The following is a 20,581-nucleotide window of genomic DNA, read 5'->3' on the forward strand; positions in this document are numbered from 1 at the left end:
TCTTAGGACACTCACCGCTTTCTTCCGTGGAACCTGCTGCTGGTGCTGAGGCAGCGGAGATGCTTAGGGTGCCACCCGCCAGCTCCTCTCGCCCTCAGGAGTCTCAGGCGTTGCTTCAGTCACAGCTCACTCCACCCCCTCATTGTGAGGTGTGACGCGGGGTGGTCAGTCCCAGCTTCCTCCCAGCTTTGGGGCTCCTCCAAGCCACCAGCTCTGCCTTTCATGCGCCAAAGAACTTGAGCACCCCCCCACACACCCCTTTGCTGCTGGTGGCCATGCCTGCCCCAGCCCAGAATTCCCCTCCCATCCCAGGCAGGTTTTCTGTGCAGATGTTATCTGCCTGACTCGACTTTCCAGTTTGGGGATTCAGCTGGTGAGGTGCAATTGCATCCCTGTTTATTTCCTCCCTTCTTCACAGGGAAACGTTTCAGCCCAGCCTCAGGTCCATGGCGGATCCTGGAAGTGTGCCATCACTTGAGCAATGCTGTTCCCCATTCCCCACCCAACTTAATGGTCCTGATGTTGATCGCTGTCCTAGACAAGAGGAAGTAACCTGCTCTGAAACCTTTTCTGAGTCACAGAATGCCTCAGAGATTCTTAAGCCTGGCAATTCCACCCATGAATGCAATTTTAGCCAAGCAGCTTCCACTTAATTTCCCCCGGCCTCCTGCTGCTCCACCCCACCTGAGAACTTCCAGTTTCCTTCCCCTTCTCTGGCAGGCAGCAGCTTCCAGGCTGTCAACAACGCCAGCTACAATTATCTGGGAATGATCTGCCTGCCTTCTCTCTCTGCTCCTGGGAGGAAGCCAACTGCCTGAGATGGTTTTCTTGGGCCTTAATCTTAGGGTGCTTCCCAGACAGAAGAAGGGCTCCTAGTGCAATCCATCTTTTCCTCCTTAAAGGGTTGTTTTTTGTGGAAAGAAAAAAATATGGATGATGGGAAAACATGGGGGTTACAAGTGGAAGATGATGTTGTCTGGACCCCTCATAAAATCCCATGACCGAGGCAGGGCGATTGCACAATAAAAGCCTCATCTGGAAGCACCCTTGCATTCCACCTTATGCAAGCCTTGGGAACTGCAGAGAATCCCGTAGACAGGACATTTATATCATAGAATCATAGAATAGTAGGGTTGGAAGGGGCCTACAAGGCCATCGAGTCCAACCCCCTGCTCAATGCAGGAATCCAAGTCAGAGCATCCCTGACAGGTGGCTGTCCAGCCTCGTCTTGAAGGCCTCCAGTGTGGGAGAGCCCACCACCTCCCCAGGGAATTGGTTCCATTGCCGTATTGCTCTGACACTCAGGAAGTTTTTCCTGATGTTCAGCCGGAATCTGGCTTCCTGTAACTTGAGCCCATGATTCCGTGTCCTGCACTCTGGGATGATCAAGAAGAGATCCTGGCCTTCTTCTCTGTGACAACCTTTCAAGTACTTGAAGAGTGCTATCATATCTCCCCTCAGTCTTCTCTTCTCAAGGCTAAACATGCCCAGTTCTTTCAGTCTCTCTTCATAGGGCTTTGTTTCCAGTCCCCTGATCATCTTTGTTGCCCTCCTTTGAACCCTCTCCAGCTTGTCTGCATCCTTCTTAAAGTGTGGTGCCCAGAACTGGACACAGTACTCCAGATGAGGCCTAACCAGTGCTGAGTAGAGGGGAACTAGTACTTCCCGGGATTTGGAAGCGATGCTTCTATTAATGCAGCCCAAAATAGCATTTGCCTTTTTTGCAGCCACATCACATTGTTGGCTCATATTCAGCTTGTGATCGACGACAATTCCAAGATCCTTCTCGCTCGTAGTGTGGTTGAGCCACGTATCCCCCATCTTGTAACTGTGCATTTGGTTTCTTTTTCCTAGGTGCAGAACTTGGCATTTGTCCCTATTAAATGCCATTCTGTTGTTTTCTGCCCAGCACTCCAGTCTATCCAGATCACTTTGAATTTTGTTTCTGTCTTCCAAAGTATTAGCTATCCCTCCCAATTTTGTGTCATCTGCAAATTTGATCAGCATTCCCTGCACCTCCTCCTCCAAGTCATTAATAAAAATGTTGAAGAGCACTGGGCCCAGGACTGAGCCCTGCGGTACCCCACTCGTTACCTCTCCCCAGCTTGAGAAGGTCCCATTGATAAGCACTCTTTGAGTCCGATTCTGTAGCCAACTGTGGATCCACATGATCGTTGTTTCATCTAGCCCACTTCGAGCAAGTTTGCTCATCAGGATATCATGGGGCACTTTGTCGAAAGCTTTGCTGAAGTCGAGGTATATGATGTCTACAGCATTCCCACGGTCTACAAGGGAGGTGACTTGATCAAAAAATGAGATCAGATTTGTCTGGCAGGACTTGTTTTTGACAAATCCATGTTGGCTTCGAGTAATCACGGCATTGTTGTCAAGGTGCTTCCAGATGGATTGCTTTATGATCTGCTCCAGAATTTTCCCAGGGATTGATGTCAGACTGACTGGTCTGTAGTTCCCAGGTTCCTCCTTTTTACCCTTTTTGAAAATAGGGACAACGTTAGCCCTCCTCCAGTCATCTGGCACTTCCCCGGTCCTCCATGATTTCTCAAAGAGAATAGACAGCGGTTCTGAGAGTTCTTCTGCCAGTTCCTTTATTACTCTAGGATGCAGTTCATCTGGCCCTGGAGATTTGAACTCATTCAAAGTAATGAGGTGTTCCTTGACCATATGCCTGTCGATCTCAAGCTGCAATCCTGCCCCTTCAGCCTGTACTTCGCCTTTGCCAGGGGGGTCATAGACCCTCTTTTGGGAGAAGACTGAGCCAAAGTAGGAATTGAGCACCTCTGCCTTTTCTTTGTCATCTGTTAATTTACGAGCAAGCAAGGCTTGCTGGGGGCTTCTTCTGCTCTTTTATAGTAATCTGATTAGGGATGGCGGAGAATTCTGCCACAGACCCCAATGAGGCTGCATTTACCATAAACTTAGACCTTTACGGCCGCAAATGGCATCCTGGATGTCATTTGAATCCGCAGTCAGTACCCCTCAGCCAGCGATACGGCATGGTGGCCATATTGCTGGCACTTCAGAGCCAGCCAGCGGCTCCACGGAATCACGGAATCATGAATCATGGAATCATGGAGTGGAGCCGGCCAAAGAGGATTCCGGGGGGAGGAACGGATTGCCTCCCCCACCGCGGGTGGATTCCCCACGGACTGGCAGGTAGGGAATCTGCCCATCCCCAAATCTGATTACTTATCAGCCAGTGGATGGATTGTGTGGGTCTAGGAACACAGAAGCAAGTGCACAGGGTTGCAGCAGCCTCCCCTTCAGTTCAGTGTCTTCCTGCCCTGCTCCCCCACCGCACACGCACGCACCCACGTCCAAAACCCACGTCCTCCTTTGCACAGAGACCTGGCAAAACTGGTTCCAGCTGGCAGGTGAGTGTGACTCTCTGATGCATTCCAAATATTTCAGGACAAGGGGCCCTGAAACAAAATGTTGCAGAGGGCCATCACCTCCTATCAGGCAAGGGAGCCACAGGGGGGGTTGGTTAATCCTTGGAAGTGAAAGACATCTTGACTTAGGGGATGGACCATCACAAATGTGCTTCTGAAGTCAGCTGTAAGCCTGGCTGCATTAAGAAGCAGCTTAGAGTGATGTACAGAAGCCATATGCCGGAGCTGTGTACAGGACTACGCCTGCGCCTGAAGCACTTTGAGTCAAGATGTTGAGAGAAAGGAACTAGAGCTACTTCTCAGTAGAATGTAATAAATAGTAAGGTTTTTACCTGGTTGAGCAGAGAGATCCTGGGAGAATGAGAAGCCTACCGAACACCATTATATAAGTTCTGCCAACCATGCCTGCCAGCTAGGGAACTCCAAGGTCTCAATGAGGACTGTTTCGCTGGTTAATTCTTGATAACAATATGCCAGCCACTGTTTCTATTATGCTTCTGCTTATCCTAACTGTATCGCATACGGTGATGTGTCTAGCTTGTTTTATCCTTGCAAAGCTTTGTTATACTCGAATACTGTTTGAGCAATAAATATGTATGTTGCGGTACCACTTTGTCTTACCTGGATTGAGGGGTGCTTTAGGGACCACAACCCACAAATTAATTTTTGAAGCCCAGAACACTCTGCTGGGATGTACAGATCTATTGCTGAGTGGGGGTCTGTCCATACAGCCACCGTTTTCTCTCTTGGTCGGGTGAGCCACAGCCACACCAGGGAAGAGAAGCAAACTAGTCGGATGGAGCAGGAATGGGTTTCCATCTCATACTGAGCAGGGCATTTTGTGCAGCCATCTTGGTCAGGCTGGCAGAAGTGAGGAGGGGCACAGCACAGGCATCAAGTAATGCCGGCCATGGATTTTAACATTTATTATTTATTTATTTGAAACACTTATACAGTGGCCTTGGATTCAACATTTCCAGGGCAATTACCAATAAAAACATAACAAAACATTACAAGTCAGAGTTAAAAACAATCAAAACATGGGTGGTGGAGTAAATCAGAGGTTTAAAGCCTGGGAAAGTTAAAGTGTAGCACAGGTGCCAGGCGAGCCTCCCTGGGGAGAGAGCTCCATTAGCAGGTGCCATGACTGAAAAGCCTCCCCAGCCCTCTGTAGCCCCCCTGCCTTTGGGCTGCAAAGGTGCACTTTGGGCTACAAAGGCAGATGGGGAGGGGGTACCAGGAGGAGGGCCTCTCAACAGGCATGCCATTGGGTAATTTTAGGTTCTGGACTTAATGGGTTGACAGGGAATCCTTCTTTTGATGGCCATGCGTATTGTTCACTTACTTCAAAATGTGGTAACCCAAACCTGCTGTGTTTGGGGCTGATTCTGTTGACTGGGGCCATGGGCGTCTGCTCCAAAGTCCTGCCTGGATGGGACCCCTGCCTCTCATGATGGCAGTAGACAGGCAGGCTGATGTGGGAGGAGATAGGCCAGCAGGCATCTGGGGTCTAACTCTTGTAGGGTTATGAAGTACTGGAAGCCAGTGGAACGCCTCCAGTGTGGGAGAGCCTACCACCTCCCTAAGTAATTGGTTCCATTGTCGTATTGCTCTAACAGTCAGGAAATTTTTCCTGATGTTCAGCCAGAATCTGGCTTCCTGTCACTTGAGCCCATTATTCCGTGTCCTGCACTCTGGGATAATCGAGAAGAGATCCTGGCCTTCCTCTCTGTGACAACCTTCCAAGTACTTGAAGAGTGCTATCATATCTCCCCTCAGTATTCTCTTCTCAAGGCTAAACATGCCCAGTTCTTTCCGTCTCTCTTCATAGGGCTTTGTTTCCAGTCCGCTGATCATCTTTGTTGCCCTCCTCTGAACCCTCTTCAGTTTGTCTGCATCCTTCTTAAAGTGTGGTGCCCAGAACTGGACACAGTACTCCAGATGAGGCCTGACCAGTGCTGAGTAGAGGGGAACTAGTATTTCCCGGGATTTGGAAGCTATGCTTCTATTAATGCAGCCCAAACGAGCATTGGCCTTTTTTGCAGTCACATTACATTGCTGGCTCATCTTCAGCTTGTGATTGACCACAATTCCAAGATCCTTCTCGCTTGTAGTGTTGTTGAGCCGTTGTCCGCGTATCGATGGCTCCCAACCTCCAAACCACAGAGGACCTCACTCAGTGGCTTCATGCGGACAATGAAAAGCACAGGGGACAAAATGGACGCCCATGGGACCCCACAGTGCAAATGTCGTGGGGTCAAGCAGCAGTCCTCCATGCACTGCCTGCTGCCGCTGCCTTTGCAGAAAGGCGGGGAGCCCTCAAAGCACAGTCTCCGCAACTTGGAGATGTATTCCAGAAGGTCACCACCTTCAATGGCACTGAAAGCTGCTAGGAGACCCACGAGAGTTAGCAGGATTCCACTCCCCGTGCCTTCCTCCCAAAGGAGGTCGCCCATCAGAGCGGCCAAGGCAGTTACTTTGCCAAAACCAGGCCTGAAGCCTGACTGAAACAGATCCAGATAATGAGATTTACCCAGGAAAGTGGAGTTGCGCTGCAGCCACCCCCTCACTCATCTCCCAAGAAGGGGGTATTTGTGACTGGCCAATAGTTCTTACAGTCCTCTTACTGCCTCCTGGGCCAAACAGTCAACCTCCTTGTGCTAGATGCAATAAGCCAAGAAGGGCCAGGAAAGCAGGTAGTGGGCCACACTCCTCCAAGCATCTTGTCCATGTCCTCAGGTAACAATAACCAACATTAATCCACAATCCAAGACTAGGTGGTGTCTGGACACATCCAGTGGGCTGCCGGAGCCCAGGGGGCTGCCCTTTATCCTTCTGATTGGCTGTGAGCTCACCAGGTGCTTCTGAGAGCTCCAACTGAACTGGAGGGGGGGCGTGGCCTGAGTACTCCCAGCAGCTGAGTGGGCGGGAAGCTTCAGTCTGTTTCCCGCCTCCCAGCTGAGCAGAGCAGAGCAGAGCAAGCTGCTCCAGCTGGTCCAGGGACTACAGAAGCAGGCAAGCTCCCAGAGAGCGAGCGAACAGGGGGAGCAAACGGGGGGAGCAAACAGGAGTTGGCCAGGGGAGTTCGGCAGGGGAGGTCAAGGGGGAGGCCCCTAACATTTTTTTTAATTTCATTTTTTTATTATTATATTTTAACTAACTTCTTTTCATTTATTTGTCTTGTAACACACACTTCCACACCAGTGGGACTCTGCTTTTAAGCTCTACTGAGTAGAGGAGCAGGCACAGGCTAGTCTAGAACAATCACAAAGCTAGACACAAAAAGGGAAAAGAGGCAATGGAAGGACAAGACTCTCCAGTGGTGGTGACCTGCGAGGTGTGTGCCATGTTTGTTTTCTTGCCAGAGAACAACGTGGCCGACACCTGCAACAAGTGCAAGGTGATCACGCTGCTGGAGGAAAAAGTAAGTGGACTGGAGCAGCGACTGTCGACCCTCCGAAGAATAAGAGAACACGAAGAGTTCTTGGACAGAATGGGGGAACTACAGCAGCAAAGGGAAGACCAGATGCTTGAAACGCAGCAGCAAGATGAGGCAGAAGTGGGAAATGCTGAGGTGAGGAAAAATGGAGTAGAGGATTCTCCTTGGAAAAGGGTGACAGGAGCAGAAGAACTAGACGCCACTCTGCACCAGTGGAAGCAGTGGAGCTGTGGAACCGGTTCCAGGTACTTGCGGATGAGACTGGAGGACAGCCTGCAGAGGAAGAATCACAGGGGAACCTGCATGAGAGGGAGCAAGAGGCTGAAGGTCAGTCAAACAGAGGTGATGAAACTCAGGCCTACAACAACAAGAAGAGAAGGGCAGTAGTAGTGGGAGACTCCTTGCTGCGTGGGATCGAGACCCAAGTATGTCGCGAAGACCCGTGGACTCGCCAGGTATGTTGTCTCCCGGGAGGACGAATTAGAGACGTGACTGAAAGGTTGCCTGCACTCATAAAGCCCACTGACAGGTATCCCTTTCTTCTCATCCATGTGGGAACAAATGATACCGCCAAGCGGAGCTACGAAGAGATCACGTCAGACTTTGAAGCTTTGGGAAGGAAACTCAAGAACTTTGGGGCCGAGATAGTTTTCTCATCCATCCTTCCAGTATGTAGAAGAGGGATAGAAAGGGAACGAAAAATACTCTGGGTGAATGACTGGCTACGAAGGTGGTGCTACTGAGAGAGATTTGGACCATGGGCTATACTTCCTGGAAGATGGGCTGTTGGCAAGGGACGGGTTGCACCTCACAAAGGATGGGAAGAATGTGTTTGGCCACAGCATGAAGAACTTCATCAGGAGGGCTTTAAACTGAATCCTACGGGGAAGGGATATGTAATGTTTGGGGTAACAATGGACGTAGGCGCATGCACTGCAACGGAGAGAACAGCTCTGATAGCGCCCAATAATAGTCTTCAGACACATGTAGGAGGAAAGCCAGACTATAAAGGAAATGGTCTTCGATGTCTATATACTAATGCCCAGAGTATGGGAAACAAACAGAACGAACTTGAACTCTTAATGCAGGAGGGAAATTATGACTTGATAGGTATAACTGAGACTTGGTGGGATGACTCTCATGACTGGAATACAGCAATTGAAGAATATAACTTGTTCAAAAAGAACAGGAGGAACAGAAAGGAAGGTGGGGTTGCACTGTATGTGAAAAATACATATCTCTGCACAGAAATACAGGAGGATGAGCTTGGTAGCCCCATCGAGAGCATCTGGATCAAAATCAATGGAGCAAAGAATAAAAGGAACCTGGTGGTCGGAGTCTACTACCGGCCACCCAACCAAGGAGAAGACGAGGATGAAACTTTTGAAAAGCAAATAGCCAGTGTGTCAAGGAAGCATGATGTAGTAGTAATGGGGGACTTCAATTTCCCCGATATTTGTTGGGAGACAAATTCTGCAAAACATGGCCCCTCCAGGAAATTCCTGACTTGTGTGGTGGATAACTTGCTCCTACAGAAAGTAGAGGAAGGAACTAGAGGAACGGCTATCCTTGACTTGACCCTAACCAACAGAGATGACTTAGTGGATCAAGTAGCAGTTACAGGAACTCTGGGGGAAAGCGACGATGTTGCACTTGAGTTCTTGGTTCTAAGGGAAGCAAGAGCCAAGTGTAGTCAAACATGTACCCTGGATTTTAGGAAAGCTGATTTTAATAAACTCAGAACAATGATCAGTAAGGTCCCATGGCAAGCGACGCTAATGAGAAAAGGAGTCCAAGATGGGTGGGAGCTTTTAAAAAAGGAAATTCTCAAGGCACAATCACAAACCATTCCAACAAGAAGAAAAGGTGGAAGGCAACAGAAGAAGCCAATGTGGCTTCACAAAAACCTTCGGGATGATCTTAAAACAAAAAAGGACACTTAGAGGAAGTGGAAAGAAGGCCAAGTAACAAAGGAAGAGTACAGGCAGGTAGCAGAGAATTGCAGGGATGGTGTCAGGAAGGCTAAAGCTGAGAACGAGCTGAGGTTAGCGAGGGATGCTAAAAACAACAAAAAGGCTTTCTTCAGCTACGTGCATAGTAAAAGGCAGAGGAAAGAAATAGTTGTTCAGCTATTAAATAAGGATGGCAAAACGATAATAGATGACAAAGAAAAGGCAGAGGTGCTCAATTCCTACTTTGGCTCAGTCTTCTCCCAAAAGAGGGTCTATGACCGCCCTGGCAAAGGCAAAGTACAGGCTGAAGGGGCAGGACTGCAGCTTGAGATCGATAGGCATATGGTCAAGAACACCTCATTACTTTGAATGAGTTAAAATCTCCAGGGCCAGATGAACTGCATCCTAGAGTAATAAAGGAACTGGCAGAAGAGTTCTCAGAACCACTGTCTATTCTCTTTGAGAAATCTTGGAGGACGGGGGAAGTGCCAGATGACTGGAGGAGGGCTAATGTTTTCCCTATCCTCAAAAAGGGCAAAAAGGAAGAACCTGGGAACTACAGACCAGTCAGTCTGACATCATTCCCTGGGAAAATTTTGGAACAGATGATAAAGCAATCCATCTGGAAGCACCTTGAAAACAATGCCGTGATTACTCGAAGCCAACATCGATTTGTCCAAAACAAGTCCTGCCAGACAAATCTGATCTCATTTTTGGATCAAGTCACCTCCCTTGTAGACCGTGGGAATGCTGTAGACATCATATACCTCGACTTCAGCAAAGCTTTCGACAAAGTGCCCCATGATCTCCTGATGAGCAAACGAGATCAAAGTGGGCTAGATGAAACAACGATCCGGTGGATCCACAGTTGGCTACAGAATTGGACTCCAAGAGTGCTTATCAATGGGACCTTCTCAAAGTGGGGAGAGGTAACAAGTGGGGTACCGCAGGGCTCAGTCCTGGGCCCAGTGCTCTTCTACATTTTTATGAATGACTTGGAGGAGGAGGTGCAGGGAATGCTGATCCAGTTTGCAGATGACACCAAATTGGGCGGGATAGCTAATACTTGGGAAGACAGAAACAAAATTCAAAGTGATCTGGATAGACTGGAGCACTGGGCAGAAAACAACAGAATGACATTTCATAGGGATAAATGCCAAGTTCTGCACCTAGGAAAAAAACCCACATGCACAGTTACAAGATGGGGGATACGTGGCTCAACCACACTACAAGCGAGAAGAATCTTGGAATGGTTGTCGATCACAAGCTGAATATGAGGCAAAAATGTGATGTGGCTGCAAAAAACGGCAAATGCTCTTTTGGGCTGCATTAATAGAATCATAGAATAGTAATAGGGTTGGAAGGGGCCTACAATAGAAGCATAACTTCCAAATCCCGGGAAGTACTAGTTCCCCTCTACTCAGCACTGGTTAGGCCTCATCTGGAGTACTGTGTCCAGTTCTGGGCACCACACTTTAAGAAGGACGCAGACAAGCTGGAGAGGGTTCAGAGGAGGGCAAAAAAAGATGATCAGGGGACTGGAAACAAAGCCCTATGAGGAGAGACTGTAGGAACTGGGCATGTTTAGCCTTGAGAAGCCTGAGGGGAGATATGATAGCGCTCTTCAAGTACTTGAAAGGTTGTCACAGAGAGGAAGGCCAGGAGCTCTTCTTGATCATGCCGGAGTGCAGGACACGGAATCATGGGCTCAAGTTACAGGAAGCCAGATTGTGGCTGAAGATCAGGTAAAACTTCCTGACTGTTAGAGCAATACGACAATGGAACCAATTGCCTAGGGAGGTGGTGGGCTCTCCCACGCTGGAGGCGTTCAAGACGAGGCTGGACAGCCATCTGTCAGGGATGCTCTGACTTGGATTCCTGCATTGAGCAGGGGGTTTGTCTCGATGGCCTTGTAGGCCCCTTCCAACCCTACTATTCTGTGATTCTATGATTCTAAGTACTTCAACAGTGCTGTCCTGTCTCGCCTCATTCTTTTCTCCTCAAGGCTAAACATGCCCAGTTCTTTCAGTCGCTCTTCATAGGGCTTTGTTTCCAGTCCCCTGATCATCTTCGTCGCCCTCCTCTGAACCTTCTCCAGTTTGTCTGCATCCTTCTTAAAGTTTGGTGCCCAGAATGGGACACCGTACTCAAGATGGGGCCTAACCAGGGCTGAGTAAAGGGAAACTAGTACTTCCCGGGATTTGGAAGTTATGCTTCTATTAATGCAGCCCAAAATAGCATTTGCCTTTTTTGCAGCCATATCACATTGTTGGCTCATATTCAGCTTGTGATCGACAACAATGCCAAGACCCTTCTCACTTGTAGTCTTGTTGAGCCAAGTCTCCCCCATCTTATATCTGTGCATTTGGTTTCTTTCTCCTAGGTGCAGAACTTGGCATTTATCCCTATGAAATGTCATTCTGTTGTTTTCTGCTCAGCACTCCAGCCTATCCAGATCACTTTGAATTCTGTTCCTGTCTTCCAGGGTATTAGCTATCCCACCCAATTTTGTGTCATCTGCAAATGTGATCAGCATTCCCTGCACCTCCTTCTCCAAGTCATTAATAAACATGTTGAAGAGCACTGGGACCAGGACCGAGCCCTGCGGTATCCCACTCATCATCTCTCCCCAGTTTGGTAAGATCCCATTGATAAGCACTGTTTGAGTCCAATCCTGTAGCCAACTGTGGATCCGCCCAATAGTTGTTTCATGTAACCCAGTTTTAGCTAGTTTGCTCATCAGGAGATCATGGGGCACTTTTGCCGAAAGCTTTGCTGAAGTCGAGGTATATTATCTCCACAGCATTCCCACAGTCCACAAGGGAGGTGACTTGATCCAAAAATGAGATCAGATTCGTCTGGCAGGACTTGTTCTTGACAAATCCATGTTGGCTTCAAGTAATCCCTGCATTGTTTTCAAGGTGCCTACAGATGGATTGCTTTCTAATCTGCTCCAGAATTTTCCCAGGGACTGATGTCAGACTGACTGGTCTGTAGTTCCCAGATTCGAGGTCCTTCAGGACATACGACGCAGTCACTACTTTGCAGCCAAACTGGGGTTTTCACCCAGAAACTACAGATTTCCAAAGAGGCGTTTTGCCGCAATGTTTTTGGTTTGCTGCAGATTTCCCAAAGTTGCAAGCTGTCTGTCCCTTCCCCAAACAGAACCCACATTTTGTGGTGTGCGTGTGGTAGGCATGCCTAGCGCTTATGTCACTCTGTGATACCTCTTCACTCCTCCCCATTCCTTTGCAGCTGCGCAGCTTCAGAGGCATGGAGAAGCGTGCTCTTTTCTTCAACCACACCTTCACACGTCTTCACAGCTTCGTATCTTCACAATGGCTGCTTTGGAGTTTGTGGCCAAGGGCGGGGTGGTGGTGTCTGGGGGAGTCAAAGATCTTGGAATTGTTGTCGATCACAAGCTGAATATGAGCCAACAATGTGATGTGGCTGCAAAAAAGGCCAATGCTCTTTTGGGCTGCATTAATAGAAGCATAGCTTCCAAATCCCGGGAAGTACTAGTTCCCCTCTACTCAGCACTGGTTAGGCATCATCTGGAGTACTGTGTCCAGTTCTGGGCACCACTCTTTAAGAAGGATGCAGACAAACTGGAGAGGGTTCAGAGGAGGGCAACAAAGATGATCAGAGGACTGGAAACAAAGCCCTATGAAGAGAGACGGAAAGAACTGGGCCTGTTTAGCCTTGAGAAGAGAAGACTGAGGGGAGATATGATAGCGCTCTTCAAGTACTTGAAAGTTTGCCACAGAGAGGAAGGCCAGGATCTCTTCCGATCATCCCAGAGTGCAGGACACGGAATCATGGGCTCAAGTGACAGGAAGCCAGATTCCGGCTGAACCTCAGGAAAAACTTCCTGACTGTTAGAGCAATATAACAATGGAACCTATTCCCTAGGGAGGTGGTGGGCTCTCCCACACTGGAGGCGTTCAAGACGAGGCTGGACAGCCATCTGTCAGGGATGCTCTGACTTGGATTCCTGCATTGAGCAGGAGGTTGGACCCGATGGCCTTGTAGGCCCCTTCCAACCCTACTATTCTATGATTCTATGGAGCAGAAGGTCCAGGACCAACTTCGCTCCAGCCATCATTTTGGAATGATGGGTAGGCATGTCCCTCTCATGGACACACACCTTGGTGTGTGTGAATCATTGGGAGAACCTCGGGCTGGAGAACTGCCAAACAGTTGGCATGGTAACGAAGAAGCAGACCACCCACATTTTACCTTACGAGGAAAGGAAAGACACCAAAGAACTCCTAAAATACAAATCAGTCACTAAAACCCGAAGTGTCGCACCGCCACCCTCACGTGCCTGCGCAGCTGCGCATTTAAATATAATGGTAAAAAAAAGAGCAGTGTGACTGCTGCAGTTTACTTCACTTCAACGGCTATGTGTCAGGGCACAGCAGATTTTCCCATTGGAGAAGTCCGCAGTAAATCACATGTGTACTGCAGCAGAAGCCAATTCACCGCTGCAAAGCTGCGCAGTGACAACGGAGTGAACGTTGAAAGCGGTGCTGGGTAGATGGCCCCGTGGTCCCAAGTTGTTTAGGGCTTTGTACACTAGTACTAAAACCTTAAACCTGGCCCGGTAGCAGATAGGCAGCCAGTGCAGATCCCTCAGCAGAGGAGTTGCATGCTGAAAAGGGGCAGCTCCCGACAACAGCTGACCTGCTGCATTCTGCACTAGCTCCAGTTTCTGGAGCAGCCTTAAGGGCAGCCCCACATAGAGTCCATAGTAGTAATCCAGTCTTAAGGTTCCTAGTGCCTGTACTACTGTGGCCAAGCTTGCCCTGTCCAGGAGAGGCCACAGTTGGCGAACCAGGCAAAGCTGGTAAAAGGCACTCCGAGCCGCCGCGACCACTTGGGCCTCCCGCGACAGTGATGGATCTAGGTGTACCCCAGACTACGGACCTGATCTTTCAGAAGGAGTGCAACCCCATCCAGAACAGGCAATGAGCCTATCTCCTGGACTCAGGACCACTCACCCACAGGGTGTCCATCTCGCCAGGGTTCCATTTCAGTTTATTGGCCCCCATCCAGCCCATTACTGAGTTCAGACACTGGCCCAGGACTTGCACAGCCTCTCCTGACTCAGATGTCACAGGGAGATAGAGCTGTGTGTCATCAGCATACTGATGGCACTTGGCTCCAAATCCCCCAATGACCGCTCCCAGTGGCTTCATATAGATGTGAAACAACACTGGGAAAAACATGGTACCCTGCCGAACCCCATAGCTCAACTGCCAAGGGGCCAAGGAATCAGCCCTGCAGGTAGGACTGGAACCACTGTAACACAGTGCTTCCGATACCTATCCCACAGAGTCAATCCAGGAGGATACCATGGTCAACGGTAACAAAAGCCGATGAGAGATCAAGCAGAATTAACAGGGTTGCACTCCCTCTGTCCCTTTCTCGATGAAGGTCATCCATCAGGGCAACCAGGGCTGATTCAGTCCCGTAACCAGGATGAAACCCAGATTGGAACGGGTCTAGATAATCAGCATCCTCCAAGAGTGCCTGCAGTTGTTCTGCCACCACCCTCTCCAGAACCTTCCCTAAGAAAGGGGTATTTGCAACTGGGCGGTAGTTGTCTAATACCATTGGTCCAGAGTGAGCTTCTTCAGGAGTGGTCGCACTACTGCTTCCTTAAGGACATCATGGACCACCCCTTCCCGAAGGGAAGCATTCACCACACCCTGGACCCACCCACTCATACCCCTTTGCCAGCTTTTATTAGCCAGGAGGGGCAAGGATTGAGAGGGCACATGGTTGGTTGCATTGCTGCAAGCACCTTGTCCACATCATCAGGCCGTAACAATTGAAACTGATCCCACAAAATCGGGCAGATGATGGCGTCAGACACCTCAACTGGAAGTGCGCTAACGGCATCAGATTTGCTGTGGAGATAAGCAATTTTGTCCTCAAAGTGCAATGTAAAAAAGGTCACAGTGGGTCCTTGAGGGGACCAGGGCCGCATTTACTGGGGAGAGTGTTAACAGCTCCTGGACCACCTGAAAGAGCTCCACTGGATGGCTATTTGAGGACGCAATGGAGGGAGCAAAATAAGCTTCCTTTGCTGCCTGCACTGCTACACAATAGGCACGATTATGGGTCCTAGAGCATGCTCGGTCATCTTCGCTTCGAGCCTTGCACCATTTGTGCTCTAGCCAACGTCCAGGCTGTGTCATTGCCTGTAGCTCCCCAGTATACCAGGGAGCAGAACGGGCTCCACAGCACAGGAGAGGGCACTCAGGTGCGAACAAGTCAATGGCTCCCCGCATCTCACTGTTCCACAGTGGGGCTAGGGCCTCGGCTGGATCACCAGCTTTCTCCACTGGGAAATCCCCAGGAGCATTCAGAAATTCACCCAATTCCATCAGTCTCCTGGGCGGACCATCCAAATGGGTCCCCCACCCCTGCAGGAGAAAAGTAATGCCATGAGTTCAAATCTCACCAGGAGTTGATCTGTCCATGACAATGGGGTTACTTGACCCTCCCGCCCTAGTTTTCAGATTAGACATCTCACAGCATAAACCCGATGACAAACTGAGACAGCCCCATGGCTGTCACGGAGGGCATGAAGTCCCAAGCTGGAGCTCCAGAGACAGCCTGTGTGGAAGCTGAAGTCACCTAGAACTACCGTCCTGGTTTCCTCCAACACCACATTTGAGACCAGCTCGGTCAGGGAGGCTGCTAGGCGGCAGGGTGGGCAGTACACCAGCAGCATCCCCAACCTGTTTCTATGGCCCGACACCATTCTCCAAGCTTCAGACTTTGCCTAGCTTCTTTAGAAATCTCCTTAGACCTACTTGGGTGGAAAGGCACCTCGTCATCAGCATAGAATAACATCTGAATCTTACTATTTCAAATTGGGGGGGGGGGATCCACACGCACTTCTCCAGATGCTGTTCACACTCTCTTCTGGCTGTAGGAGCCCCCCACCCACCTCTGAGCGTTTGAAGAGGGCAGCAGAACAGGGAGGTTGCTGATTGGGAGAGGATCTGGTGGAGGTGGGCAGGGAAGGATTGAAGCTGCCCCAACACAGGAGCAGAGAAGCTGAAAGAAAGGTTCGGGGGGGGGGGGATGGATTATTTTGGTATTTAATTAAGTTATATCTCACCTTTCCACCAGAATGGCACTGAAGGCAGCTTGAGGCAAGGCTCCCAGCCAGCGCCTGGAATCAGGACAAGAGTTTTGCTTGCACGTCTGACTCAGAAGCAGAATATTTGGGCATCGAGAGAGAACATGGGGCAAGCTCCACACCTGCCTCCCTCCCTGCCCTCTTGCAATGGGCCTGCCTTTCATTTGCCTCTCTGAGTCCCAACTCTGATTTGTTTGTGAAATGTGTATCCTAACTTTCCAGCACACAGCACTCTATGGCACATGCAGCTGTCGCTCCTGCCAAGAATGGGCGCCAGATCCAGGCTCCCAAGCTGGAGGTTGTGACACCACCACCAACGTAATGCAACAGACCAGGGTTGCAAAATGTGCAGCCCGTGGGCCACAGGTGGCCCCCCAAGTCTTGTCTGGTGGCCCCAGACCCTCAGCATCTGCCACCATTGGAAAAAGGAGGGAAAGCACTCCGGGGTGACTGAAGAGGGAGGGGGCTTCAGTACCTTGATGCTTTGACACTGAATAGGTGTTGTTGCGGCAAGACCAAGAGGTTGCTTCTTCCCTGCAAAGACCTGCAGTGGCCTTTTCTCTCAGCCCAAATCCTAGCTGCCCGTGAGGGCTCTGGGTAGCCATTTGAAAATGTTAGCAGCTGAGGGCGGCTTCTGCATCTGCATGTTTGCATAAAGACCAGCCTGACAGGCCATTCGTGGCTGCTGAGGAACCACTTGTGGCTCACCACCAACTCATGCAGGCGCACGGCACAGCTCCTTGTGGCCAGTTAGCATCACCACCAAGTATTCTTTACAGCAGGATGAGAAAAAGCGATCACATTACTTTGTTCTTGGCTGCCGTTATTTCCAGGGACCTTTTCTCCTTGTCAAAGGAGGTAGGACATGAACATTTTTTCTGTGGGGGGTGAGGCTCCTCTGTGGCTACTCACCATAGTTTTGGCAGGAAGGCGGCCTAGAAAATGGAGGGAGAAGAGAGAAAATGTGCCCGCCTTCCCAGCTCCACCATTGGCCCTGGTCAGGACAGGCCAAACTGGGTGGTCTGTTTTTGGCTCAAGGGAACATAAGAGCATAAGCAGAGCCCTGCTGGGTCAGACCCAGGGCCCATCTTGTCCAGCATTCTGCTCACACAGCGGCCAGCCAGCTGCCCATGGGAAGCCCACAAGCAGGACACGAGCGCAGCAGCAGGAGCAAGAACTGCAGCTGGCCGGGGCGGTGAATGGGAACACAACTCCCCAGCCTAACGCTGGCGAGCGCTGCTGAGCGTGCTCCGCAGAGCAGCTGCAGCCATGTTCTCTTTCTTGTCCACACTGCTAGGAATCAGATCCCATAAGTGTCTGGTCAGCATCATTCTGGTACCAGAAGCAGGCCACCCTCTCCACCAGCCCCAGGCCAGGCTGCAAGGAAGGGCAGGTCACCCGTCAGGGCAGCCAAGCCAGTTTCTGTGCCACAGACCTGATTGAAACAGATCCAGGCAATCAGTTTCACCCAAGAAAGCGGAGCTGCACTGCAGCCGCTCACTCAGGCCTCTTCCCAAGAAGAATCATAGAATCATAGAATAGTAGGGTTGGAAGGGGCCTACAAGGCCATTGAGTCCAACCCCCTGCTCCGTGCAGGAACCCAAGTCAGACATCCCTGACAGATGGCTGTCCAGCCTCGTCTTGAACGCCTCCAGTGTGGGAGAGCCCACCACCTCCCCAGGTAATTGGTTCCATTGTCGTATTGCTCTTACAGTCAGGAAGTTGTTCCTGATGTTCAGCCGGAATCTGGCTTCCTGTAACTTGAGCCCATGATTCCGTGTCCTGCACTCCGGCATGATCAAGAAGAGATCCTGGCCTTCTTCTCTATGACAACCTTTCAAGGACTTGAAGAGCGCTATCATATCTCCCCTCAGGCTTCTCTTCTCAAGGCTAAACATGCCCAGTTCCCTCAGTCTCTCCTCATAGGGCTTTGTTTCCAGTCCCCTGATCATCTTTGTTGCCCTCCTCTGAACCCTCTCCAGTTTGTCTGCATCCTTCTTCAAGTGTGGTGCCCAGAGCTGGACACAGTAGTCCAGATGAGGCCTAACCAGTGCTGAGTAGAGGGGAACTAGTACTTCCTGGGATTTGGAAGCGATGCTTCTATTAATGCAGCCCAAAAGAGCATTGGCCTTTTTTGCAGCCACATCACATTGTTGGCTCATATTCAGCTTGTGATCGACAACAATTCCAAGAACCTTCTCGCTTGTAGTGTGGTTGAGCCACGTATCCCCCATCTTGTAAGTGTGCATTTGGTTTGTTTTTCCTAGGTGCAGAACTTGGCATTTATCCCTCTGAAATGTCATTCTGTTGTTTTCTGCCCAGCGCTCCAGTCTATCCAGATCACTTTGAATTTTGTTTCTGTCTTCCAAAGTGTTAGCTATCCCGCCCAATGTTGTGTCATCTGATGTCTACAGCATTAAAGAGGATATGTGTGGCTGACTAGTAGTTCTTACAGTTCTCTGGGGCCAAGATGGGTTTCTTGAGGAGCGGCCTCACAAGTGATGGCCTCAGTCCAGGCCGATGGGACCACTCTTCTTGTAAGGAGGAGTTTCCTGCCTCCTCAGCCAGTCAGCCTCCTTGTGCTGGATGTAACAAGCCAAGAAGGGCCAAGAAAGCAGAGAAAAGGAGAGGCTGCTTCACGCAGTTCAAAGTTAAACTGCGGAACTCGCTTCCACAAGATGTAGCAATGGCCACCAATTTGGATGGGCCACCAATCCCCTTCAAAAGGGGATTGGACAAATTCCTGGAGAAGGCTATTGATGGCTACTAGTCCTGAGAGCTCTATGCTACCTCCAGTATCAGAGGCAGTATGCCTGTGTCCACCAGTTGCTGGGGAACATGGGCAAGAGGGTGCTGTAGCACTCATGTCCTGCTTGTGGGTTTCCCACGGGCAACTGGTTGGCCTCTGCGTGAACAGAATGCTGGACTGGGTGGACCTTGGTTTGATCCAGCATGGTTCTTCTTATGCTCAGGTGGTGAGTGGTAGACACTTGGGAGGGTTGGTGTTGAATGGGGTACGGCTACCCTTGAAAGACCAGGTCCGCAGCCTGGGGGTCATTTTGGACTCCCAGCTGTCCATGGAGGCTCAAGTGTCAGCTGTGAGCCGGACAGCGCTGTATCAACTCCATCTGATACGGTGGCTGCGCCCCTTCCTTCCCGACCATCTGCTCCCATTGGTAGTACATGCCCTGGTCTCCGCTCGTTTAGACTACTGTAATGCGCTCTATGTGGGGTTACCCTTGAAGATGGTTCGGAAGCTGCAGCTGGTGCAGAAGGCGGCAGCTCGCCTGATTAAAGGCAGCTGCCGGCGAGATCACATCACTCCAGTGCTGAAGGAGTTGCGCTGCTTACCAGTTGTTTTCCAGGCCAAATTCAAGGTGTTGGTTTTGACCTTTAAAACCCTATATGGTTCCGGCCCAGCCTATCTTAAGGAGCGCCTCCAGCAGCACCAGACAGGCCACTTAACAAGATCAGCCTCGGATGGCCTTCTCTCTGTCCCATCAGCCAGGACAGCTAGACTGGTGGGGACGAGGGAGAGGGCCTTCTCTATGGTGGCCCCACTCTGTGGAACTCCCTCCCTAGGGAACTCCGCCATGCCCCTCTTCAATGAGCTTCCGCCGTGCATTAAAAACGTGGTTGTTCAGGCAGGCATTTGGGGTGGGTTAGGGCGTTTTAGAAAACGTTTTTATTGTAGAATTTTGTTTTAAACTGTTTCATTATACGCCGTACATCGCCCAGAGTGGCTGGGTGGCCAGCCAGATGGGCGATTAATGAATTTAATAATAAAATAAAAAACCCCACAAGCTTCCCGGCCAGAGTCGTTCAAGTCCTGGCAGCCGCCCATCTGCCCCACCAGCGCCGCGCCAGGCCAGGCCAGGCTGCAAGGCCGCTTCCCTTGGAGGAAGGGCCCCGGCGAGCAGCGTCCGGCCCGCCCGGCTCCCCCCCGGACGCCCAGATCGGCCGCCAGCCGCGCGCGCCTCGCCTTCGGCTGGAGGGGGCGGCGCGTGGCGAGGGAGGGAGGCGCCTCCCGCGGCGGGGGTGGGGCGCGGCTCCGGCCGGGCTCCCCGCCGACGGCTGCCTGCGGCTGGCGCCGGGCGGGCCCGAGGGGCCGGAGCCCGCAGCCGCTCGCCGCACCTCGGGCCGCCTCGCACCCGCCGCCTGGGGAAGGCCCGCGCGCTCGCCCCAAGGGCGGCCGCCGCCTCCGGGCCAGCTGCGCGGGCTCTGCGAGGCAGGGCCGCGCGAGGACGGGCGTGACGAGCCGCTGCGGCTCCCGAGCCCGCGGGCGGGGCGGGCGGAGGACCAGCGGGGACGGCGCTGCGCGAGCCTTTCCCGGCCGGGCAAGGGCGGCCCCTCTCCGCGGCGGCGGCCAGACTGCGGCCGCGGAGACCGGCGTCCGACACCGCCCCCTCGCGGCGCAAGCGCGGCACGGCGACTGGCCGGAGGCCCGGCCCGAGCGGCGGGCGGGGCGGGCGCTGGGGGCGGGCGCGCGGCTCGGGGGCGGAGCCCCGCGCGGCCCGCGGAAGGCCCGGCTCGCGCGCCGCTGCGGCCGGTCGGGGGCCGAGGCGGGCCAGGCGGGGCTCTGCCCTCTTCCTGCCGCGGGAGGGCGGCGCTGGCGGCGCTC

The sequence above is a fragment of the Heloderma suspectum genome, chromosome 4 (genome assembly GCF_057233095.1).
Source record: "Heloderma suspectum isolate Gila_16-S chromosome 4, 16-S_ref, whole genome shotgun sequence".
Lineage (NCBI taxonomy): Eukaryota > Metazoa > Chordata > Lepidosauria > Squamata > Helodermatidae > Heloderma > Heloderma suspectum.